The sequence below is a fragment of the Lagenorhynchus albirostris genome, chromosome 17 (assembly GCF_949774975.1).
Source record: "Lagenorhynchus albirostris chromosome 17, mLagAlb1.1, whole genome shotgun sequence".
NCBI classification, from domain to species: domain Eukaryota; kingdom Metazoa; phylum Chordata; class Mammalia; order Artiodactyla; family Delphinidae; genus Lagenorhynchus; species Lagenorhynchus albirostris.
The window spans coordinates 38,842,157-38,868,658 of NC_083111.1; positions in this window are offsets into that span (position 1 = coordinate 38,842,157).

Below are 26,502 nucleotides of genomic sequence, written 5' to 3' on the forward strand. Positions count from 1 at the left end.
AGAGATAAACCCAGAAACCATGGAGCAACTGGGGATAATTGAATGTTATGCTGGGCAGCAGAGTCAGAATCCAGGAAAAGGAATGATTCAGAGGACAGAAACCTCAGGCCACAGGTGACAAAGGAGTTGATGTTAGAATTGGGCCTTCGGGTATTGTTGGGCAGTAGAAATGGATGAGAAAGAGGAGTCAAAGTTATGGAGAAAGTGAGAGCAGAAGCCACAAACAGGACAGAGAAAGCCAAGAGAATGACCAGATAGATGGAGAAGGTGTGTGCCAAAGAGGACGGGAGCCAGTCAGGATTCAGAGGGCTGAACGACGCCCTGTGCACCTTCCCCAGGACAAGCAATTAGGAGGAATCACATCATGGACCACCAGGCTCCTGCCTTCAAGGAGAAGGCAATCTACTGAGGTGCACAAGTAGACAAAAATAAACAGGGATCCTTATAAATCAGACATATACAAGAAGACTCTGGGAATTGCAGGTGCTTGGCAGAAGGGACTTATCACTGAAAGTAAAATTTTATCACTATACAGTTTGAGCTTGAAAAGATTCTTTACTGTTGCTTTGCCCACAGGGGGAGAAAAGATACTTTTACAATAATATGCTCTTTTGAGCCTGGGATACCTATGTATGTATGTATGATCAAACATATCTATTACACTTATGAATGTACCGTGGTTATGATTTTTTTAATTGATAGTTTTTACTTGTTTAAAAATTTTATAATAACACAATGAATAATTTTGGCTTGAACCATATTCTATTTATTTAAGTCAGGAACATTTTGTTCCAGAAGGATAGTATCATTTCCCTGCTGCACTTGGACTAAACCTTTAATTTCAAGAAGTCAGATATAGGTACACTCATGCAAGTTTTTCTCTATGGTAATAAGATACCGATGGAAGAAATCTTTTCTAATGTCCCAGGCAATAAGGATAATCAAGTCAATTACAGGAGATGTGTATAGTTCTTAAAAGCATGTTGCTTTAGGCAAGTCTGTCTCACAGGGCACAGGGTTAATTAGTGTTTATTAAGTAGTTCAAAGATTGACAAAGAGGACCAAGTAGCAGCAGGGCAGGGAGGTGGTAGTTTTTCTTTTTCTGGTTCCCACTTTCCTTCTGGCATCTAGGCTCTCAGACAAACTTCAGCCACCCTGTGGCTTTGACTACATCTGGAATCCCTTAACTGCTTTGACCCCTTTTTGTCTGTTTCTAGATTTGAGTTCAGCAAAAGAGACACAGTGGTTAGACTCTTCCTTAACCTCCTTTAAATAATAATAATTACCATTTAGAGAGTGACTTCACACTGCCAGGCACTGTCCTACATGCACTCACAGACGTTATCTCATCAGATGAGCATACCGATCCTGTGAGCCAAAGGCCAGAATGGTTAAGTAATTTGTCCAAGGTCACACAGCAAGTAAGTCATAGTCCAGACTTAATTCTGTTAGTGTCCATTCTATACTCTTTTCCTCTTTCTATGTCACTCCCTCTAGAGACTGGACTAATAGTAAGGAACTCAGCAGTTATAAACTCTTTCATACATGCCCATATCAGTATCAATAATCTCCAATAATCTTCCAAATCTTCTTTGGAAATCACTGTTGGTCAAGACTGGTAGCACGATATTTAATTAAATACTCACTGAAAATATCTTTATTTACGGACAACTTTGAGGGATTGTGAGCTCATATTCATTCTACCTCCTCCTCTGTGTGGGTCATATCAAGGTCTTGCAAGATCTACATGTTGATGGCTCAGATGTCTCCTAATGGTTCAGTAGGCCAGCAGACAGAAGGACACCATGTTCCCAATGCCTTCATTTAGGTCTAGACTCTTCTTTGGGGCTGGTGAAGTTTTACACAGTGGAGACAATGCTGAAGTCCTCTGAACTTCAGCTTATGCACTTTCTAATGTCTACTTTGCTTCCATCCCAGAATTGTTGTAGAAATCAAGAAAATAATGAATATGAAAGTAATCCAAATAATGTTGAATTGTAATTTAAAGTCACTGAAACAGAAAAATAAATGTCAATACTATTTAAGGCACTGATGTCTTGAATTTTTCTTTTACTAAAACTAATTTTTATCGATTTACTGTACATGCAAAAAAAAAAAAAAGAAAACGAGCTTGAACTGAAACATCTTTCACAAAAGGTTGAGATTTGGGCAGTTAATTCTTTGATTTGGTGTGATATATCAATATGCATAGAATTCTTGGACAGAGAGTAAAGATTAACCTATAAATGTCTGCTACCTGCTAGCATCAAATTTTTATCTGTGGTTATATAAAAAGACCTGATAGAATTTTCCTCTACAAAATATGTACTGATGCATTGATGTGTAAATATACTTTTACATGTATTAATAATGAGGGAAAAATAAGATTGTTCAGTCAGTGACCAATATATTGCTCAAGATAAAATTAACTACTAGCAAGACTCTCTCTGTAGAGCTGGAGATCAATTTTAGTCACTATAGTATGAAGTCTGATAAATTTTCTGTTTCCTGATTTTCTACTCATTCTCATTTAATGAACTTTATAAAAATCTAATATCCCAATTTAGCAGTTCTCCCCTGTGTGTTTCACTATGAAAACATATTGTGCAATAAAATAAACATGCATAAGGACTCAGGACAAAGGTATATTCTGTATATGATTTTAACAAAAACATGTTTCACTTTGTAAAGGAAAAAAGCACCTAGTGATGATAGCTTAAGAGTGTAACACAGAAATATGTGAAGAAAGATCATCTGACTGAAATATCAGAATTATGACGCTATCTCAAATTGTCATCATTTTCTTCCATGAGTTAAAATCAAGAAAACGTTTATGTCTAAGGCCAAAACAGAGCACATATCACAGAACGATGCTGAGACATTCAAAAGGCACTTGTGGAGCATTAAGGGAGAAATTGTTTAGAAACAGAACAGTATGATAAAATTCTTGAAAATGAATTTCTGTTGCTTTCTAGTCCATGGTAGTCATTGCATCAACTGAGTGGGAAGGAGTTGGGGAGATACCAGTCTATTCCAGCACAGTTTAGAGTTCTCCTTCATTGGAAGCTACCAAGGAGTAAGAATGAAGCCCAGGAAGAATTCTGGGGACGGTGCACAGCTTCCAGTCTCCTCCCCACTCAAATATTTTGATCTTCTTGAGAATGGTTTTGAGGAATCCCAACAAAATGGACATTTGATCAGCCATCACCTTCATCCTTTCACCAGGAGAATGCAGATCAGAATGTGGTGAAACCTCTGAATCCAGAGAAAACTTATGAAGATGAGTTTCTCATTCCTGTCAAAACAGAGCCATCCTCCTAGTTGAGTAGGGCTTTGAAGAGTAACAGTTGTGTACCTGTATGTGTGTGTGTGTGTGTGTGTGTGTGTATGTGCCAAAGTAACTGATACATAACAAATACTACACAAGTAAAATCTATATGCTAGTAAAATACTATTGATGAAAAGCAAATCAGGTAACACTATCTTACTGATAACTCTGTTTTAATGGAAATATTTATGTGATAGCTCTTATTAGAAACACTGTAGCATAATTGATTACTTTTTTTGTATTAATATCACTGTGTTCATTTTAATTCAACACAGCCTCTACACATGCTCTTTCCTCTCTCTGTCTCTCCCTGACCACAATCACTGTTGCCACACCTGCCCTCCTCTACGTTCTCCTTGCACTCAGTAACTTTATGGCACTAAAGTCCGTTGGAATTCCAAAAATATTTATATAGGTAATTAATCTTTGCTTACTCCACAGAACTGAAAGCCCACATGGCAGGAATGACATTCCTCTTACTTGTTGCTGTGACTATAATATGACTATCATAATTCTGGTACATAGTATGTGCTCAGTAAATATTTATTGAATAAATAAATGATTATTGAAATATAAATCAAGTTTTTTGTTAACCACAGTGAGGGATTCACAGACGGAATTTAGAAGGAGAGATAAGATGTACAAAAATAACTGTATTGTAAAGCAGAATGTCATCGATATCACAGTGGAGATACAAGAAACTAAGCAAGTATTATTTGCGGAGTAGGTGATTAATTCTAGTCACTAATGAAGACAGAATGATCCTATTTATAAACACTCATTAGCCTGAGTAGAGGTCCATAGACAGTGTGTAATCCACTAACTTACTGATGACTGATGCAGAATACCTAGGTTTTACATTTGGTATATACATCAGAGAATGGAATACCAACCTGAACTTCTACTTTATATTCCAGAAGAAGAAGGCATCATATAAACAACCATATATAATGAAATAGAAGTAATAATTAGGAAAGCACAATTTCTGCATCATTGTAATTTTGCTCTCTAGATCCCATTCAAATATAATTAATTAGTGAATAATATTAAGCCCCTTTAAAGTTATTTTCTGAATATTCTTATTCACATGTGAACATTTTAAATAAACAGAATGTTTCTTATTTAAAATGTACCTGAAAAATTTAACAGAGAAATAATACTTAATGAAGATAAAGTTGTAGTAAACACACACTCAAATAACACTGGTAGAAAAGAAAATTGCTATTTCATTTCTAAGGAAATTAATCTTAATATGTTCATACTCTTTAACCAAGAAATTTCATTTTAATGTAGTATTTATATTCCTAAATATTTGTAGATCAAATGTTTATCAAAGTTTTTATCTAGAACCATAAAAAATTGGGGACAACCACAATTTGAAAAATAGAAAATTTATTAAATTATGGAAATTATGAAGTCATGAAAACCATGATCAAGGAAAACATTTTCTCATGTTTTAAACCAAATGAAATTTTATGTGAAATCCTAATATTGAAAGAATATGGAAGTTAAACTGATTACAATGGCCCAGGGAACTCAATGTCACCGACTTCCACTGCCTAAACACAGCTCACAGTTCAAAAACTACTGCTTAGGAAGAATAATTGATGTGAAATTAAAAAAAAAACAAATAGTCTGTTATAAAATCCTACAGGAAATATGGGAAGACAATCTCATCTTAAAATATATAACAAAATATTATCAGTGTTTATTTCTGAACAATGGGATTTTAGTTCATTTACTTTTTCTGCTCTTTTATAGTTTGCAATTTTTTCTTTTCTTTTTTTTGCGGTACGCAGGCCTTTCACTGCTGTGGCCTCTCCCGTTGCGGAACACAGGCTCCGGATGCGCAGGCTCAGCGGCCATGGCTCACAGGCCCAGCCGCTCCACGGCATGCGGGATCTTCCCGGACCGGGGCACGAACCCGTGTCCCCTGCATTGGCAGGCGGACTCTCAACCACTGCATCACCAGGGAAGCCCAAGTTTGCAAATTTTTGAAAACAAAAATATATTAACTTTGTAATCATGGAAAAAATTATTTTAAATAATAAGTGTAATAATTCTTTTATTTTCAAAGTCTAGCACTACTTCAAATATGATATTCCCACTCTTTCCCTGATGGTCATTCCTGCCAAGTGCTCTTAGGAACAAAAAAGAAAATATTTGCAATGTTTCTGTGGCCCTAATCCTAAGACTCTCCTTTTCAGATGAATTAATGTAGTCCAGGGAAATGCATGCCAATACCATGTTATAAGAGTCACAATAATGATTATACAGAATTTTAGTTTTGAAATTTTGAAAGAGTATATTATAAAGAAAAATCATTCTCCAAGTGAAACTCTTACAACAAAATTAGCTCCTACAAATGTTTGGTTAAGCAGGTGCTATCTGAGTTTGCAAGTGTCAAATAGGTGGTGTTCTTTTCCAGTATCAATTGTGGTGCTTTGATGTGTTTTCTCCCAGAATAAATAAATTTTCTTTAATAGGGTCTTACCAATAAGCAATCAGTTATGCCTTTTTGGCATGTGTGAGAAGGATTGCCTTAAAGGGAGTCTGCTAGGCTATCCATTGCTTCATCTTACACTCTTAATCCACACTGAGGCAAAGGCAGAGGAGTGCCTCTTATGCTCACTCTAAAGCTCTCCTTTTGGTAGAACCTGCCAGTATCAGCCAGCTTTTTGGGCTGGATTTGCAACTATTGTTATAATTCTGCCTAAAAATATCCCCTTTCTGGACTGCCTCTGTGATTCACTCTTGTTTACATAACAATTTTTGTTAAACATATATGTGTTTTGCCAAAATGTTTTTAAAGATATTTTAATATCATGTCAGGTATGGAAAACATATCAATTGCCCGGTGTAGGTAAAATTAGAATAAAGGCACCTCACCAAAGTTTGGTTAGGTGATGTCATCCACTACACCACTGCCCAGAAAGGCTCGGGTCATTAGTCCTTGTCACTGTGTAAAAAAGGGAGATTGGATAGTGTTACAGGAACGTTAGTGATAGAATAGCTCTAAGACTTTTTCCTAAACTTACCCTGAAATATTGAAAGAGAATTAAAGGGGAATAATCTTTTGATGTTATGATTCAATGCTATTCAATACCATGCCTGTGGACCACCCAACAACATCCTTTGTGCTTTCAACGGTATTTGTCTCCTACTTTAGGAATTACTATTCTAGAAGGATGCTGCTGTGACCATATGTAGTCACTAACTATCATCTTACCTAACATCTCTCAGGGTCTTTGCTTTAGCTCACTCACTCTTATCTCAGTTTTGTTCTCATGCTCAAGAGAAGGAATGGGATTCTGTATCTTTATGGCTTTCTCATACATTTTCTTGTGTGTCTCCGTAAGCCCTTTAATTTTTAGATTTTCTTGAGACAAACTCTATTTTCAAATTCTTCCAAGTGTTTTACTTGCCACTAAGCACGGTATATTTTTGAGGCACTAAATAACTAATAAATAATGCCAACTCTTACTTTACTACACTTATGTGCTGACAGTTTAGTATCTGCATGAGTGCCAGATGATGTCATTGCTGTGAGCTTTAAGAGTTTCTTTATTACAGCCATGCTAGCATTATTTTTAGCACAGCAGGTGTCAAAAAGGTTTATTTTGAAAGAAAGAAAACATAAAAATGAATTATTTATGTGAGTTAAATCAAAATGTACTTGATATAAATGTTTAATCAGTTTTTCACCAACTTCTTTCCATATGCTCTGCCCTGCTCGATGGTGCAGTTCTAATGGAATTACTAAATATATCTTAATAGCTCAGCATACAGCATTATGCAATGGTACTTACAGAAAGGGAATTTTTCAACTTATATTAAACAGGTCAAATGATAAAAATTCCATAGAATGCTCACTGTTTTTACAGAAGATTATTATTCAATTGGCATAGAAAAAATCAGTAAGTTTGTGCTTAAAATGTGCTACGTTGACCATATTTAAAGTTTCTCATTCCTTAAAAAGGATGAGAAGATTAGAAAATAACTTTAATTTTGACTGTAATTGCAAATGTTTTTTTTCCCCTTTGCTTTCATAAGTAATCAGCAGATTTGCTGTTGCTCCTGGAATATAAATGTTACAGAATTAAAATAAGGATTCCAAGAAAGACTATACCGTGACTAAGGACAACTTTTATATTATGAAAGAAACTGAAAACCTGAAGGCAAGACCCATGTTTTGTAGTCTGTGCCAACTTCTCAACTGACCTTGAACTAGTTGCTTCCATATTTATTTTCTTTGAATTACTTACTCCTTTGAGATCAGTAAAATTCAACTCTTTATTCTTATTATGTGCCACTTTTTTAGCCAAATTAACGTCTGCTAAAAACTCCTTATTACTTTTATACGCAGATGCTTCACACATCAAAATCCTCCATTTTTTAAGGTTATAATCTAAGACACAATCACTCAAGTAAAGGGCCAGTGTCCAAGTCAGACAATGATTTCATTAGAGGGTTCTCAAACTTCAACTGAGTTATTATGATAGTAATAGTCAAAATTATAACATTAGTGAATATTTACTGAGAATTTTCTAGGTGCCAAGAAACCATTCAACATTCTCTACATGCTGTGCAAGAATTTCTCCACATGACCCTGCATGGTAGGTGCCAACCATAACCCTATTTTCCGAAGAAATACTGGGAACACTGAGAACAAAAAGTGAAAGCAAGAATATATATTAGAAATAGCAACTGAGCTTAGGATATTGAAGACAATTTTGGTTTGGGAGTGAGCAGGTAAACCTACAGCATGACTGTGGGTGAATAATTCCAGTGATAAAAGCAATACAAGTACATGCATGTAGTCTGCTCACCACACTTAATAAAAAGGGACCAGCAGCAGAGAAGTCAGGGAAAGGCAGCTAAAATGATTAAAGGACTAGATGCTTTCTCAGGAAATAGACTAAAGAGATTATAGATTTTCAGTGTGGAGAGCTAAAGGCAAAGCAGGGATTTTTTAAAAAACGATAAAATGGAGAATGTGGATTCGGTGGGTAAAGAATTCTTTACCGAATTCTGTAGTATTGGCTGTAGAAGGACCTCCTTGAAATTTGAAAAAAAAGTACGTTTAGAAAAAAGGTGGAAGCACTTATGGTGCTAATATATCCAATAAATAAGCATAAAGTGCTTATTATTAGAGAGCATCAAAGAAAAAACAAATGAGTCCAAAAGGGTTTGGCAGAATGATCTAGCATCCAGCTGAGCACATTTTAAAGAAGTTATAAGAATATTTCCCTAATTTTCTGCAGTTAACCTCACGAAGTAACAAAATTTCCTGCCACATAGCTGTGACAGCATCTCCAAACCCAAGAAATATGGAACTTGATTCCACAAAGGGGATTTATGACAGAAACAAACTACAGAGACAAAGACTTTGCTCTATGGCTGTGTACTGATAATACTGACAGTGTTCATCAAGCTGAGGATGATTTCTCCCTGACTCCCTGGCACCATGGACGTGATAGGGATTTGTGTTGATGGGAGAGGTCTTGAGTAATCACGGTGGATGATATTAGCCTGGAGAATCTGGTTTCCTGAGACTCTGAACATGGTTTTGATCAGGAACACTTGTCCTAGACTTCTCTATTTCGTACTTTAATCCCTCTCTTCTCTCTACAGTAACAGCGGTAAGTAATGGCTAATGGAGGAAATAACTGACTGTCTATTATGTGCTGAACACTAGGCTAAGGCTTTTCATACATTGCTTCTTTTCATCCACTGTCCACATGTAAAGAGCCTTTCTAGCTTTTGTCTGTTCAGCATCCAGCTGCCTCTTCTTCTGATGACAGCACACATATCAGACCCAAGGTTTTCCACTCTATTTACAGGACCCCAAGTCCCCCTGGCTTCCCAGGTGAGAATGAGTCCCAGACACAGGTAGGTAGAATCCCATTCTTCTGAGCCTGGTGACAGGCTCAGAGACAGGCAAATGTTCCATGTCAATCTCATGATAATTTGTCAGGGGAGGTTTGGTAAAATAATTGGGAAAGAAAGGCTCTCATTCTATTGAAGTCAGTATGTTAGGGGTGATATGAGTCTAGAAAAACAGAGCTGGAGGCTGGAAGAGGAAGAATGACAGTGAGAAGGAGAGCAAAATTGAGAGCTTCATGTGTGTGTGTGTGTGTGTGTGTGTGTGTGTGTGTGTGTGAAAAAGAGAGACAAACAGTGAGATAGACAAAGAAAAGGCTGAGCCCTGATTTCAGCCCTGCATCTAGATAAGCTTGAAGTTTACTGGAATGTCAGCCTCTGAATTTTTGTTTCAGCTTTCTTAAGCACTTTTGAGTTGAATGTCTGTTACTTGCATAGTCCTGACTATTAAAAAAAACTTTATAAAGAATGTAGTATTACCATTTTACAGATGAAAAAACTGCCTTAGAAAGGTTCATTCAAGGACTCACTATTCTACCCGGCACTGTCTGATCTCTAGAAGTTTTATTCCAACTTCTCAGATCTTGATTTTCAATTTTTATAATTGAATCTGTTCATTCATTCTTAGCTGCATCTATAACTTTTTCCAATTATTCTTAACGAAGAATTTTTAGATTACACAAGCAATAGACTAAAATCATGGTCATGAAATGATCTCTTGAAGGTTTTCGTTGTGCATTGTCCTGACTTACCTAGGCAGAAATCCACCTGAAAAATGGTTTGCATTCACAATTTCTTCATCTCATGGTTTGTAGAACACTTGTAAATGAGATGTGAATATTTATAGACGTTTGTGACATTACTACTGCATTTAGAAGCTTTTATACCAAATTATAGATTCATGTAAAGGTTATAAATTAGAAGCTTTACAGAAAATGTCTAAATATTTATGAATTTAACTACATTTAGGAATAAATTTGCAAATTTTACATTTGCTACTTTTTTCACATTTATGAGCAAATATGAGTTTTCTAATAATCTGTCAAAATGAGTCGGCACTCAGAAAAGCACAAACCCCAGATGGAAATGTTGTCTTCATTTTCTCTGAGCGTCTCCCTCCCCCTCTGTCTCTGTCTCTGTCTCTCTCTCACCTTCTCTGCCCCACTCCTTTCTCCACCAGAAATAAAATATGCAGAATCCACCAAGGAAATTTCAGTGCTTCCAACAATCCCTGGTATTTATGAGTTGTTAATCATATTAGCTCTTTATTTTTCTCTCTTTAATCAGTCATGCACCAACCTTCAGCATCCAGGAAAAAAAAATGCACTCTGGAACTTTTGAAACATCATGACCTAACTATTTAAGTTATGCCATGTTCTGATTGAGCACACTTGGCTCGAACTCGGGAAAAGCCACCAGTTTTTGTTGGTCACATCCCTGGGGAAGTGGACATAAATAGACAATTTCAAGGTTTTCTGCTCCTGCATACCTCACGGCTGGGAAAGAAGGGAGAGAGGAGACCATCTCAACTTCTTGTGCTTCAGGTGGGACTGCCCCCCACCCCCACGCTGCAGTCCTGAGAGCCACATGGAGCTGAGCAGTGGAATCCAGGTCACCCACCACGTGACCCGCTTGCATTCAGGGATTTTTCCTGCACCTCCTCATGGCCACTGGACCTGGTCATCATGAACAGCCACACCAAAACTGAAATCTCAACTGCATGCATCCTAGTCTTTGAGATATCATTTCTTTGGCTTCTCTGAGATTTTCAATTCATAAAAATGACTGTCTCATCACCATCCTCAGTCTATCATATTATCACTTTCCTCCTTACTCAGCTAAGAGTCCATGGTCTGTCTTTATACTCATCTCCTTGCAAATACTGCTAACTCCTTTTATTCTCTCTCCCTTTTCCATCAGGCCAAGTTCCAACCTTGGTTAAACCCAAGTACCTAACAGGGTTTCTGAACGTTACTGGAGACTAACATACCACTAGACTGACTTTAACTTCAGGAAAAAAAAATCAAACTAGTATTCAACAGTGCTGACTCACACTAGCTGCAGAGGTTCCATCCTTCTCTTGCCATGGTGGACCAGTTTAGGTAACTCAGGCCAAAGTCAAACAGTATGAACATAGCCTAATGGGGCTGGTTCAGGGTTGGGTCTGAAATCCAATGAAAGTGGATTAGACATAAGGAGAGATTTCATGTGGTTTCTCACTCATTTCACAGAGCAACTAGGACCTCACTCTCACCGTCTCCCTCTCCATCTTGATATAAATTGCAGGTATAAAGTCTAGATTGCTTTAGCCACTTTCCTGCCATCAAAAGAGCAATACTACATCTGCATGAAGCTAGAACCATGGAAGATTGAATAGATAGAGAATGAATGAACTCAGATCCCTTATATTTTCGAGCTGCTGAATCATTCAGTGCTGAGTTTCACCTTACTTACCTCCATATCTTCCGGTTACATTAGGCAATAAATACCCTTTATTGTTTAGCTTGATAAAGAATTAAGTTTTCTCTTACATGCTATAAATCCCAAACTGATAGACATCCTTACTGTGATTACTTTTTTGCTCTCCAAAAACTCATGCTTTTACAGTCTTTTCTTTCATCAAACAGGCACAGAAAGGGTTGTTGAATTAATACTTGCTGCATGTTGTTAAACGGTTCCTTGATAGTGTGAAAGGAGCACATGGGAAGTAGCCATCGATAGTGATTTCATAGTATTGGGGACGTACATTTTGAAGTAGCTCTCAAACTCAAAATTGTTCTTTTCCTTTCTGGAACCAAAGTGGTCTATAAAACTCTGCCCCCTTCATCTGGGAAGGGATGATACCCTCCTTAGCTGAAGTTGCCAACAGTGTAGCGCACACATCAGAAAAGACCCACATTTAGTTATTTCATTAATATAAGTATGAATCTGTGTAGTAGACACTAAAAGAAAAAAGAACAAAAATTCTGCATAATAATAGTAGCAGCTACCATTCATTTAGGATCTATTACGTGGTAAGCATTGTGCATTTTACCTAAGGTGTTCTAATCCTCGTAACAGTTCAACAATAGGCACTTTAATCTCCTTTCTACAGATGGTGAAAACAAATTGAGGTTGATCAATGTTATGTGACTACTCAAGCCCACATGGGTAGTAGTGGGTTGAATGGTGTCCCCACAAAGATATGTCCATGTCCTAACCCCCCAAACCTGTGAGCATGACCTTATTTGGAAAAAGGTTTTTTGCAGATGTAATTAGGTTAAACATCTGAAGATGAGATCATGCTGGATTTAGGATTTCTAAATCCAATGGCAGGTATCTTTATAACAGAAAGGCAGAGGACCATTTGAGTTACAGACACAGAGGAGAAGGTGATGGGAAGATGGAGGCAGAAATTGGAGCAATACAGCTAGTACAAGCCAAGGAGCGCCAAGGTTTGCTGGCAGCCGCCAGAAGCTAGGAGAAAGGCGTGGAATGAACTTTTCCTCAGAGTTTCCAGAAGGAACCAACCCTGCTGACACTCTGGCCTACGGAACTGTGAGAGAACAAGTTTCTGTTGTTTTAAGCCACCTGGTTTGTAGCAATTTGTTATGGCAGCTCTGGGAAACTAATAAAAACAGAAACTCAAACCTGGCTCTTAGGAGTGCAAACTTTGGCCGAAATACTACATTGAATAAAAACTACTTAAAACCTGGACTTTAGATGAACAGAGATAAGAGAATTGAGTATTAAGTGAAATTATCACAGAAACTCTACAAAAGAAATGATCGTTCTGATGCATGCCGGTCCCAGCGAGACTTATAGAGGAGCCTTTAGTGCAGAACAAGAACAACGCAAAATGTAACCACCACGGGGTTTTCACAAGTTTGTTAGTCAAGAGAAATGGCAATTTAGCACCAGAAAGCACTTCAGCTACATTATTATTCATGATGTGTGTGTGTTGTTCCTGAGTAAATAAGTATAAACAGACACATGTATGCTTAACTAGTTGATTCATATTAGAACATAGTATGATGTTAAGTATCAGCTTTTCAAAGTTCTGAGTGTAAACATTTCTTTTTAGGAAGGGGATTAAACGGGTATCGAGCAACTCCTATACCAGGTACTTCATGGGTTATCTCAGTCTTCATGGCCAGCAAGCATTGTTCCCGTTTTCAAAAATGAGAAAGCTGGGCAGGGTATCAGTAGCCTATGTAGCACCTTTGTGCAAATTACGTGAGTGTGCAAGATGGCTTAGCAAGAGCAGCCCCACTTTGTCCCTTGGCTGCATCTACATTTGGACCTGTACAGAGCAGGAGCTGCACAGCTGCCCACAAATGTCCCCAAAGCTGAAGTCCAAAGAAGTGAGGTAACCATGCTCAGGTCCAAACCTTAGTAAATGTGGATGCTATGGTTTGAACACACTTTTCTCTGAATCCAAATTCTGCATTTTCACTACTACATGATGACATCAAGTAGCTTCAGATTTTACTACAAAAAGTATCTGAATGATCAATGGAAGTGATAACTGTAGTTAATACACTGGGGCAGGCCAAGTGAGTAGTCCTTCTGAAGAATGGGACCAAAAGACAGACTCATCTTCCCCAGGTGGGCAGGATCAGCTATTTAATTTGCAAACTTAATGTAGTACCCTTTTTTAAAAGTATTAAGAATTTCAGTAGGGTAACAGCAGAACATTAAAACAAAGCACAGGGATTTTCTAAGTGTAGGACCCTTAGGGCCCCGTCAGGTGGCACATCCATGAGGTTGGTGCCACAGCTGGGCCATGTGAAGTGGAACACCTGGGTTGTAGAGTAGCAATCAAAAGGACCTTGGTAGAGAACATCTCCTGCCCAGGTCAGCACCTTTCTGAGAAGTTGGATCCAGTAATACTTTCTCAAGCAGGAAGAATCTTTAATGCCTTACTCTCAGTTCTTACACAAGTAGGCTATAGCAGTTTACTGGATAGATCCCTGCCTTCCCTTAATGTTAGGGAAGTAGAAATTCAAGTGCTTCAACAAAGGTATTTTTATTGCAGTGATCTCAGTGAAATGGGTAAAAACCTCAATTGATGTATGTACATATAGGATCCAAGCTAATATCAACAAAAGCGATGCCTCAGATTTGAAGGATGGTGGAATGGGAAGGAGGAATATCAAATTCCACTGCCTCCCGGGAGGCCAGAACCTCTGTTTAAGTATACTTTTGGAAGTCTCAGAAATGCCACCTTTGGTTCCTGACAGATACCAACCATATTTGAATGGTCTTTTAGATCAGTGTTTTGCAAAGTGTGTACAACTGAAAACTATTTCGAAAGATGATAATTGGTAACTGCATAAAAATAGCGTTACGGTCAAATAAGTGAGAGCTTTGTGCTAAACGGGGTGTTTTACTACAGGATGTTTCCGAGCCTTTCGCAGGCTCACTTGCTGGTGTGGGATAAGGGATGCAACTTCTGCATCGAGCATCTTGCAGGACTGTGTTCCATGAAACACACTTTATGAAGCGCTTCTTTATGTGAAGCTGCATCGTAGGCGGCGTGCCAGAGAGGGCATTTTCAAGCTCCATAAGTTCAGGCACTCGCTTACCTAGGAACTTCTGATTCGGCCATTCTTAGCTCATTGCTTCCCTTCCCCAAGTCCCAGGTGGAGGTTGGTACACCTGTTCTCACAGTGCCCTGGCACTCGGTGCTCAGCTTTCACCTGAGGAGCAGCTTATGACTGTGGAGATCGAAAAACAGTCTGAGCTAATCTTAGCCGTAGGGTTTACACTGTTGTAGGGATCTTTCTGAAGTTTCCGCAGACGTGCGCTGCTCAGAGATCCATCTAACACTCAGAATGAGGCTCCCGGAGTCTGCGCCCCGGAGCCGCCGTCGCCAGAGCTGGCAGCGCGCCCGGCTGCTCCGTGTAGCCCGAGGAGAGTGGCTGCGTTCACCGAGACACCGGCTGCTCTGCTCTTCCTAATTTTAAATCCGCCCACAGAGCGGAAAGGGACTCACAGTTTGATAGATAACTATTTAGTGTGCTTCAAGAGTAACTGAGCTTTCCATCCCGCTACACGTGAAAAACCCACCAGGCTGTTAGAGCAGCATTCGTGAGCGAGCGCCAACCCCGCGGCATCGCCGAGCTGCGGGGACGTCTGTGTGCCCAGCGCGGGCATCTCAGCCCAGGGAGCCCAGGAATAAAGGGCGGAAATACCAAATACCAGTGTGGTCTCTGATGGGATCAATCACTTTTGGCATTGTGTGTGTGTATGTTTGTTCATAGAAAGGGAAATTACAATCACAAGTGTGTTAACTAGGGGTTATCAGTGGGGGCGGGGCAATATACCGATGGGGGAGTGAGAGATACAGACTACTGGGTGTAAGATCGGATCAAGGGTGTATTGTACACCACCGGGAACATAGCCACTATTTTGTAATAACTGTAAATAGAAATGAACCTTTAAAATTGTATTAAAAATTAAAAAGAAATTGCAAGTGTGTTTTTACTAATATCTGGGCTGTGATAAAGGAATAATCAAGAAATTCAACATGTGAGGTTCAAACTAACTTTTCTTTCTTAGCCTCAAACTTCATTTTATAAATCATTTGAATGATTATTTACAACTCCTTAATCCTCTCAAATGAAAGCAGCAAAAAAAGCAACCAGATTTTACTCAGGAAACATTTTCTTACTGAAGGACCCATGATTTTTACTAGCATTGGTTTCTTGAATACTAAGAGCCACACTTCCGATGATTCCTGAGCAGCAGATATTGATGCTGTAAACTCTAATCAGCTTGCAACTATGGTCACTGTTGAAAACACTATAGGACTTAAATGTTTGGAGTTAAAAGTTCTGCATTTCTTGCTGCATTATATTATTCATTTCTTAATTTAACATCTATATTGAGCCTCCATTTTGTGCTAAGAACTCTGACGGTCCTATGGGAATAAGTAGGGAGCACAATAGACAAGGACCCCAACCTCAGGCTTCCAATTAACATCTTGAAGTTGTTTGCTCCAGGGTATGACTATGGAGGGACTATGACCACTGCTGCTACTGGCCTCAGCTTTCCCTGGCTTCCTGCTCCCCAAGTCCTCAGAGCATCATAGCTCACATCCCGCTTCACTGACTCACACCTTCCCCAATTCCTCAACTGTTATGATTATGTCAGGAGTATATGATTATGACTGAGGCAGGAGTACATCATTTTTCTCAGTATTCTTCTTGCCATGGGTGGAATTATTTGAGGAGCTTGTGGTACTTCTTTTATTTTCATAGGCTTTGACCCTGGTCCTTTCTGACTTATTGTTGTCAGTGAGACCCAGAGTATAGACATTTTTACAAGTAACTCCTAGGTTCCTGGATTACCCCCTTCAAGTCACTCTTCCTCTTGTCATGTCAACCCAAACTGTTGTATCATTTGACATTCGTCTTTAGTTCAGATCTGCTAGGTTGCTCAGGTTAGTAACTTCATCCCTTTTGAGGCATAGATTCTTACCAGCTGACCACCAACTGGACCATCTGCTGATTAGGAGCCTCCTGATTTCAAACCCTGGTATGAACTATAAAGTGAATTATGACTTCAATTGTTCTAGGCTTTTGAACTTGACCACTAAAAGTCAGACTCAAAAGCGGGAACAGAGGGCTTCCCTGGTGGCGCAGTGGTTGAGAGTCCGCCTGCCGATGCAGCGGATGCAGGTCGTGCCTCGGTCCGGGTGGGTCGCACATGCCGCAGAGCGGCTGGGCCCGTGAGCCATGGCCGCTGAGCCTGTGCGTCCGGAGCCTGTGCTCCACAACGGGAGAGGCCACAACAGTGAGAGGCCTGCGTACTGCAAAAAAAAAAAGCGGAACAGACTCCCCAGCCCAGAGTTTTGTCCTAAGCTTTGGTCTGATTGTTAGCTTTCAACTCCCTTCTCTTCCTTCTTGATTGGTGCTGGTCTATGCTGACCATAATAATCTATACCTGCCATCCAGACCTGGTGGGAGATGGGGTGGGAGAAAGCTTTTCTGGAGCTGGGAAGGTTCACGACAGAAAGTTAATTCAAAGTACAGGGAACCCATCTCCTTTATATTCTTCAAGCAGGCTTTAAGTTGTCACAGTATTTCATTCCTCCTAAGGAAAAGGATGATCACATAGGCAGAAAAAATTTACTAATGCTGAAAAAATTTTCTTTGCTGAAAAGTATAAGAAAAAAGAGTGTGTATAGAAGAAGAAGGCAATTCTGTCTGGCTAGTTTGTGAAGACCAAGAAACAGAAACAACTAGAAGCTAACCAATAAATGATACCTTGGCTGAAGGGGGAATAAGAGGAACAAGGAATGAAAGCAGATGAAAGTCGTGGTGGCTGTATTAGTTTTTGCTCAGGCTGCTATGACAAAATATCAGACTGGGTGAGTTAAATGACAGAAATGTATTTTCTCACAGTTCTGGAGGCTAGGAGTCCAAGATCAAAATTCTGTCAGCATTGGTTTCTAGTGAGGCCTCTCTTCCTGGCTTGCAGATGGCTACCTTCTTGCTGTTTCCTCACATGGCCTTTCCTCTAAGTAAGTACAAAGAGAGAGCTCTGGTGTGTTTTCCTCTTTTTATAAGGACAACAGCGCTATTAGATTAGGACACGAACCGTATGATCTCATTTAATCTTAATTACTTCTTTTAAGACCCTGTCCCCAAATACAGTCAAATTGCGGGTTAGCACTGCAGCATTTGAATTTTGGGGAGATATAATTCAGTCTATAACAGTACCTAACAAATAAGCAGACTCTAGACAGGCTGAGCGATATGAGGTCATGTGCACAGTGGTTAAAAAGACAGGCTCTGGATGCAGACAGGAATGGGTTTGAATTCCACTTCTCCAACTTCATTCATTTATTCTTTTATTCAATGGTTGAACAAATATTTATTAAACATATATGTATGAAGACCCTGTTAAATAGTTTAAGCACTCTGGGGTGGACAGAGGCATCAACGGATACAATTCTGTCCTTATACAAGTTACAGTCCAAAGGGATGATTGTCCAATAACCACACCATACAAATATATAATTACCAGATGTGAGATCTTGTACGAGTTACTCAAGCATACTAAGGTTCAATTTCCTCATCTGTAAAATGTGTCAATAATAGTGTCAACATTATAGTGTTTTGTAGGGAAATGAAAGGATAAAATGCATATAAGACACAACACAGTGCCTGACATATAGGTAGTGAAAACTACCTGTAAGTTTTCAATGAACAGTCACTATAGCATTCTGCATGTGAACACTAATTGAGAATAAAGATATGGGACAAATTTTCCTTCCAGAGGAGCTCTGGGGACCCTCGTGGAGCCTTGTGTGAAAGACGGTGTTCTTCAGTTCATCTGCTCTTCCCTACTTTTAAATCAAGCAATCTGCTCTTTGCGTGTTTCATCACATGATGAAGGGTGGAAACCAGGATGATTAAATGTGGCCCTACTGTGTTTTCTCCTTACTCAGCAGGCATAAGTTTGCACTGACAGCTGAGGCTGGAGGTGGCAGCCAGCCTGTTGCAGCCACTTCCCCAAATCCTTTAGAGAGATAAGCATGAAATGTATGGAAACGAGACAATCCAGTGTGGAAAAATAGTTTTGAATCAAGGGTAGGAAGTCAAGAAATTGGAGTCCCAGTCCCTGTTTTGTAGTAAAGAATCACATGACCCAGGAGATAGCTCGGCGAGTAATTTTCCTCTTCTGTTAAAAAAAAAAAAAAAGGTGAGGTGAGAGAATTCTAACTCTCAAAACCCTAGGCTTTAAATAAGGTTAATCATGAGGATTAGTAAAACAGCATGGGGACATGGCTTTCTTTTGTTTGAAGTAAGGACCTTGATAATCAGACCAAAACCAAAACAAAATAAAACAAAAACTAATCCTTTCAAGATGGATTTAACATGTGAAGTGGTGACTTGTATTTACCCCAAGTACGTTTTTCCTTCCTATCCACCTTCAAGTAGATAGAGCTCTAAAGCCAGTTGATCCTTGACTGCTCCACATAGCTGTTAAGTGCAGGGGCTTGGGGTCAGGCCAGCTTGGTTTGGAGAGCTGCTCATAGGCCTATGCCTGGCACTCAGTAAACTCAATAAATATGTGTTTAAATAATGTTGACTCCATAAGCCCTGACTCTGCTCTTCTCCAACTGTAAATCACTTAGCCTCTCTGTGCCTTGGTTTCTCCACTGTAAAATGGGAATCGAAACAGTGCCCACCTTGCAGAGTTGTGATAAGGGTGCGATGAAATAATGCAGTCAGAACACTGCGCACAGAGAGTGCACGAAAGGTTAGTTGTTGCTGTCGCAAAGAGAATTAATTGTCACAGTGATTCTCTGGGTTGTTTCCATTCAACAGTTATTGTCCTCCAACAACATTTTCCCAGAGTGGCAATAAACACAGGCCAATGTCCTTGCTACAAGTGAGATCTCTGGCCCTGATGAGAGAAGCTGTCAAATCCTGAAAAGAGGATTTTGTTAGCAAAACTGCTTGTCACTTCTTCACTTCACCTCAGGGTCCACACCCTTTGTTTCTCTTTTCACTGCATACCATTCAGATCAAAGCATTCTTGCCCCGCTTATCCTCTAAAGCACATCATATCAGTAGGTTAATAGCTGAAGGTCACGGGCCTCCATCTCTGTGCACCTTGTCTGGCCCAGGCTTGGTAGCAGCCAAGGCCCCAGCTGGCTTGGGGGCGTTGCAGTGAGCACACTGTTTGTACACCCGGCAGATGTAAAAAGCTTGGTGCAGGGATCTGGGTGCACCTGTTGGTTTGTCACCATCTGTTAGCCAAAATGTTAAAGAGCCACACCCTCGGATGGCCATTGGAGGAGAACTTAATCTCTTCCCCCACAGGCCTCCCAAGACAGGCTGCTGTTCACGTCTTACAAAAGAAGAGAGGCAAACACAAAGAAGAAACTGTCTGAACTCCGCCTGGGGGAAACCTAATCTTCTGTCATTGCTGGGTTTTCTTTCTTTGCTAACAAGAAAGGCCTTTTCAAATAAACCTAGATAGTTATTACCTGATAAGAAATCCTGTTATAAACTGCCAATTTTTTTGAAAAAGGAAGATATTGGTTTAACATGGATACTAACATTAAGCCAATTAAGTGGTAATAGTATTTGGATGACTACTTAGTGAGGTGGAGATATTGCAAGGGGGCTAAGGGTCTGCCTCCTCTGAGGGAGATAGAACTGTATATCAGGAGTAAAATGCTTGGGAAACAAGCCCAGGATCAACAATTATGTAGGAGTTTAGGTCTTGGAGTCTTGAAGATTAGAGAAACAATTCTCTAAGTAAAACCAGGAATTTGTATGACCTTTATCCAATCATGGGGTGGGCTTCACCCACTCGTGCTTCTGTCCCCCTGTCCAGATCTTCAATACACAGAACATGGCCTCACATTCCAAAAGGGTCAAGGACCATGGCAATTGAATAACCTTCAGCCAGTGGATATCATTTCAGAGTTAGGTGCCCTTCTTGATCAGGTAAGTATTCCTAAAAGCATTCTGAGATGGCCAGGATCTTTTATGGCCAACCCAAATCTCATCAAAAGTTAAATACTCAGCTGGAATATGCATCCAGCCACTTTCTTGAATATATACCCTGGATAACTCAGAGTAAATGTTAGCATGTATACTTGTCTTTGCTGAAAATCAATAGGGAACAAGAATCGTGTTTCCATCCAAAGTTGTACAATAAGGAAGGTTTATTTTGTAATTTATGATTTTAAAAAGAATTTTAAGTTAGAAATGACTTCATCTAGCTATCAAGACTGGCTATTTTGTGTGTGTGTGTGTGGGAAGGAGACCACTTGAAAATATATTGATCACATATTTTGTATGGCCTCAAACTTTTCATGTTGATTCTCTACCCCTTTCTCTCTTACCAAACTATCATTCAACCTAATCCTTAAGGAATATTGAACAGAATTAACACCTTTATACCAATCCCATTTAGTGTACTGTTAAATTAATGGGTTCATTTCTGCCCTCAAGCAAGATGTGGATTATAATCCTGAGACAAACTACCTTTAGGCAGTAGGCATCACTTTAAAAACCTGACAGCAGGCAACATACGGCACACTACACAATTTAAAAGTGTTTAAGAGGTACATGTTTCCACCCTCCATGTACAGGCCTAGTTTTAAATAAAACATAGCGTCATCTGGTTCACGCTCAAACACTGAAATTGAAATTATTGGCCATACTGTCATTTTCAAAACAATAGCTAACGGTTTGCACATGTGCTGTTTACAGATCCACAGCCTGTAAACAGTCACCCACCACAACTTTGCAAAGGTAAATGGCTGCTTGAAGAATTCCAAGGCTCCAGAAACTCCTGGGATTTCCTCATTTTCACCCTTTTCATTCATCCTTTCTTCCCACCCCACCCCCAATTGTAATCACAGACACAACAGCACTTCCTCTGCCTGCGCATGCGTAGCTTCCTAACCATGTCACCGCCACCCCCACCCCGCCCCCCATGACACATTTTCCTGCTGTTGAGACCAGCTGGGCTGTATTAGTCATGCTGAAGCACGTCATGTAACACAGCAAAATATCAGGCAGCCTAGTGTCATGGGAAAAGGGAATCTACTTCGTTATCTACCTAAGGAAAGGAAACAGAACTATCACTTAAATGGGTCTGTCTTCCCTTCCGTGTAAATATATATTCTATTATTATCATTGAGGATAGTCCAAGGTCTTGGTATGCATGAACACGGTAGGTTAGGAAAACATAGATGGTAACACTGTAGCACATACCTACGGTTTGGAGTCTTTTTCCACGCTTTTTGCTCACACACAAATTCTGTAAACGTTACAAGATTTTGATTTACATAAATAAAGGGGAAGAATACTGTTATCAAACTAGGAAGAGGTTGTGCAAGATACCACTTTGGAGATTTACAGGGAAAACAATAACGTGTTGTGTAGCACTACTTCTCAAACTTTAAGGTACGTTGGAATCACATGGAGAACCTATTAGAAATGCTGTTGCTGATTCTGGGGCCTGAGGGTCTGGCATGTTAGTCATTATTAACAAGCTTCCATGTGATGCTACTGCTGCCGGTCCTAGGACCACACTTTGATTAGTAAGGTTGTAGAGAAAGAGCAACATTTAGCAAATGTTGACGAATACAGGTCATCCACTGGCTGAGCTCCTAAGGACTGATATCAATTAGGAGTTTGGGATGAATGGATATACACTACTGTATGTAAAATAGATAAACAACAAGGACCTACTGTATAGCACAGTGAACTATATTCAATATCTTGTAATAACCTATGTTAGAAAAGAATCCGAAAAAAGAATATATATATGATACATATATAACTGAATCACTTTGCCATACACCTGAAACTAACACAACACTGTAAATTAACTATACTTCAATTTAAAAAAAACGGTCTTAAAAAAACTGATCTGAATGAGTTGGAAAACATCTAGACCTAGATGATGGTAAAGGGAAGGGGCTATCACAGGATCTCTGGGGACTCTTTGATGGGCATAAAGAGAAAGATCTGGGGAACAGGCATAACAAGAGGCAAGGAGGATGCTTAGGTTAAGTTTTCATTTTTTTATTCTTACAGATCTGGGCAGGTCTGGAAACCCTCAAAATTCTTTTGAGGAGGTATATATTGGCATCTCATTTTTTTAAAGTAGAGAAGCAGAGGTGCAAAGTGGTTTTTCATAAAGGATATCAAAAGATATGTAAAAAAACAGAATTGGAATTAGATTCTGGCTTGGTAGCAGCATTCCTAGTAAAATACCTGGGGGAAAAAATGAGAAAATAATTTATCCAACAGAAGACGATTTAAGAAGTTATGGTAATGCAAAAAATTAGTTTTGCATTGCTCCTTGAAATAATTTACATCTCATGCCACTAACTATGGGAGCTTGAAAATACTTGACAGTTATACAATTATGTTATTCTTATAACAATAATCGTTTTAAGAGAGAAAAATTTTTGAAAAACTTAAAATATCTGTAGGTGCTCTCCTTCACGATGCTGAGAAACATGAAAACTTTGACTCCCTACGTTAAAATTAAACATGAATTCTGGAAATTAAAAAAAAGGAAACTGGTCATTCTTGTTTTTATTGTTTAAATTGCATTATGATGTTGCATTAGTTTTCTGGGACTGCGGTAACAAATTACCATAAACTTAGTGGCTTACAACAACAGAAATGAACTCTCTCACAGTTTTGCGAGCTAGAAGTCTGCAAGGGTCTAGAGAAGAATCCTTCTCCTCTTCCTAGCTTCCGGTGGCTGCTGGCAATCCTGGGTGTTCCTTGGCTTTAGATGCACCATCCAGTCTCTGACTCCGCTGTCACACAGTGTTTTCTCCATGTGTCTCTTCTCTTCTTATAAAGACACCAGTTACACTGGATTAGGGCCCACCCTAATTCAGTATGACCTCACTTTAACTTGATTACATCTGCAAAGACCCTATTTCTAAATAAGACCACAGTCACAGGTATGGAGATTAGGACTTCAACATAACAAGTTTTATAGCAGACTCTTTGCACTTTACAATGTAAATTCCTAGTGTTTTTTTTCTTTCTTTTTTTTTTTTTTTTTGTGGTACGCGGGCCTCTCACTGTTGTGACCTCTCCCGTTGCAGAGCACAGGCTCCCGACGCGCAGGCTCAGCGGCCATGGCTCACGGGCCCAGCCGCTCCACGGCACGTGGGATCCTCCCTGACCGGGGCACGAACCCGCATCCCCTGCATCGGCAGGCGAACTCTCAACCACTGCGCCACCAGGGAAACCCTTTGTTTTGTTTTTAATAAAGCAAGGGTGACAGTCCTTTTTGATACCGAAGTGCTATGAAGAGGAAAACAGTTGAAGAAGTTTCATTTTTAATGTAAAATATATTAACTAATTAGACATGTAATAGATATTAGAAGCCTTTGTTTTAGAGCCAATGCAATTTAAAATATTTATTCTTAAGATTTGTTTGTGTTTTTATTTGGCAGTTTTTCCTTTACTGCTAGCTATGTCTGGAAATGTAATAGAGTGCTTTATACACTGTATAGTTAATAGATTGTAGGTTTCTTGAGGACAGATATTGTCCCATTAGTTTGATTTCCTCTCTGTTCCTAACAATGCACCCTTGGTACATGTTTATTGAATATGGGTTGAATATTTCTTATATCAATTTATACTGAATTATTTTGAAGGCAAAATAGCACTTGCTTAATCATCATTAACATCTGACTGCTGCTATTATCTATTGGACTTTGGGAAAAATGCTTATCAGGAGAGTTGAATGAGATTTTCATAAACATTTATTATGTATAACCTGTTATTAGCACTAAAATATACAATAAATAATCACAAACAATAAGTAATTGGTATTTCAAGTTCGTCTTTAAGTCCCCAAGTCTGGAAGCTTAATATCTTACCCCCAGGGTGTCCAAGTTACTTGAAAGCCATGGTGTTAGCTAATGTCCCACCCAGCTTGCCCAGTTATGAGATATTAACTCAAACAAGTCACTTGCATACTGACTCTAGTCTATGATTTATAAGACAGAAGTGAAGAAATTTGAAATGAAAACTTTTCTAATTTAATAGTATTCTCCTAGAATCCTTCTCGTAACCTCTTTCCCTGGCCCAGCTGCACACAAGCAAAAATATTCAAAGAAGAATCTTTGTGGTTACGATTCAAAAACTCATCTTGAACTTAAAGCTAGCAAATGTCAGCAGTTTCTTGTTAGTTTGTCCTAATGTTCTCAGAAATCTAAACTATGGTATCTTGCCGCATTTAAAATTCTTCCCTGCTAGCTGCAGTCCCTAATAATATCCTGGCCATGTACCTTCATCTATATTCATGAGAGTGCAGATGCAGCCAAATTAGTGGCAGCAAAGCACATTTTACAGTGTAGAAAATACAATCTGGCTTCCTTTAAACATTTTTTGACAAAAAAGTTTTATTAAAAAAAAAAAAAGAAAACCAGACAGATTTAAATTCACCACCACCCATCGGAGGAGTCTGTTACAAATGCACAGCTGGCTTGATGATGAGTGACAAATCAAAAGTCAGAGAGAAACTTCCCGATCATCTGAGCCCTTGCCACCCGATTAGCAGAAGAAAAACAGGGCAGATGGAGGGAGATGCAGCAGTTCGGAGGGAACAGATGGCCACTACGAACTTGATATATGAAATTAATAACACTTTCTCAAATACAATTAGTAACAGGAATACATTACCTGAATTTTCATAACTGTGAGCAAGCTGACATTAAATGAGGTTTTTCAGACTAACAGTTGATGTGGCATTGATATTTGGAGGAAAATAAAAATATATAGCAATAAGAGAAACCTCTTGCTTTTTGGTGCCATTGATCAGAATGTTCTAACATATGAAAGGAGAAATGCAATTCAAAGAAATTCCATATTTAAATTTCACTAATTGGGATTTTTTTTCTAATGTAGCCATTTGGGCCACATAATGCATGAGATACTTAAAATCTTCACAGATGTATGCAGCATCTACTGTCCTAAATGAATTATTCTTCAGGAAGAAATTAACCATTATACATCTCCCTACAGATAAACTTGGGCAAAAAGCAAACAGAAAGAGACATGGGAGTAAAAAAAGTCAAGGTAAAATGAAATAAAGAGGTTAGCTTTTATATTTTTCAAATTTACTCATGGCAAAATAATTAATTCTAGGAAAGTCATTAAGCTTTCTCTGTTTTGATGCCCAGACTCTAGAATGAGCAAAATGCTGGGGCTAGATCCCTCATTCACAGGACTGCCAACAAAAAAACCTCTTTTTATTCAAAACTCATAGGAGTGGTACTTTGGATTGTGTTAACCAGCCCTCTGGGAAGCCAGAAACCCTGTGAGCTCAGGAGGTCAGACTGTTATGCGGAAGTTTCTGAGTCTCCCATTGAGGCAGGCGTGATGGTGGTTGGGTCTTGCTAGATGAAGCCCAGCCCTGGCCCCTGCAGGAGGCTGAGGCAGCCTGGGGTGTTACAAGATGAGGCCACAGCAGATGCACAGGCTTTCTGGTTGCAGCAAAGGGCACACCCACACCCACACTTATGGTGAGAGCTGTCACAGGGTCAAGGCCCACAGGACAGGTGGGCTTGATTTTCTCTGGAGAGGTGTAAAAACTGGGTCTGATACAGGGATAGAGCAAAACTACACAAGTACACCAGCCATATGCACTCATCTAGGGTGGCAAGAGGGGTGTCTCAAGAGTCCCAGGAGGCCGATTATTAGCTCTGCTACAACATGAGGGTGGCCGTTTCCATAGCTGGTGGCTGCAGAAATTGGCAGAGAGAGAAAGTAAGAACATCTCCTCTTCCCTGA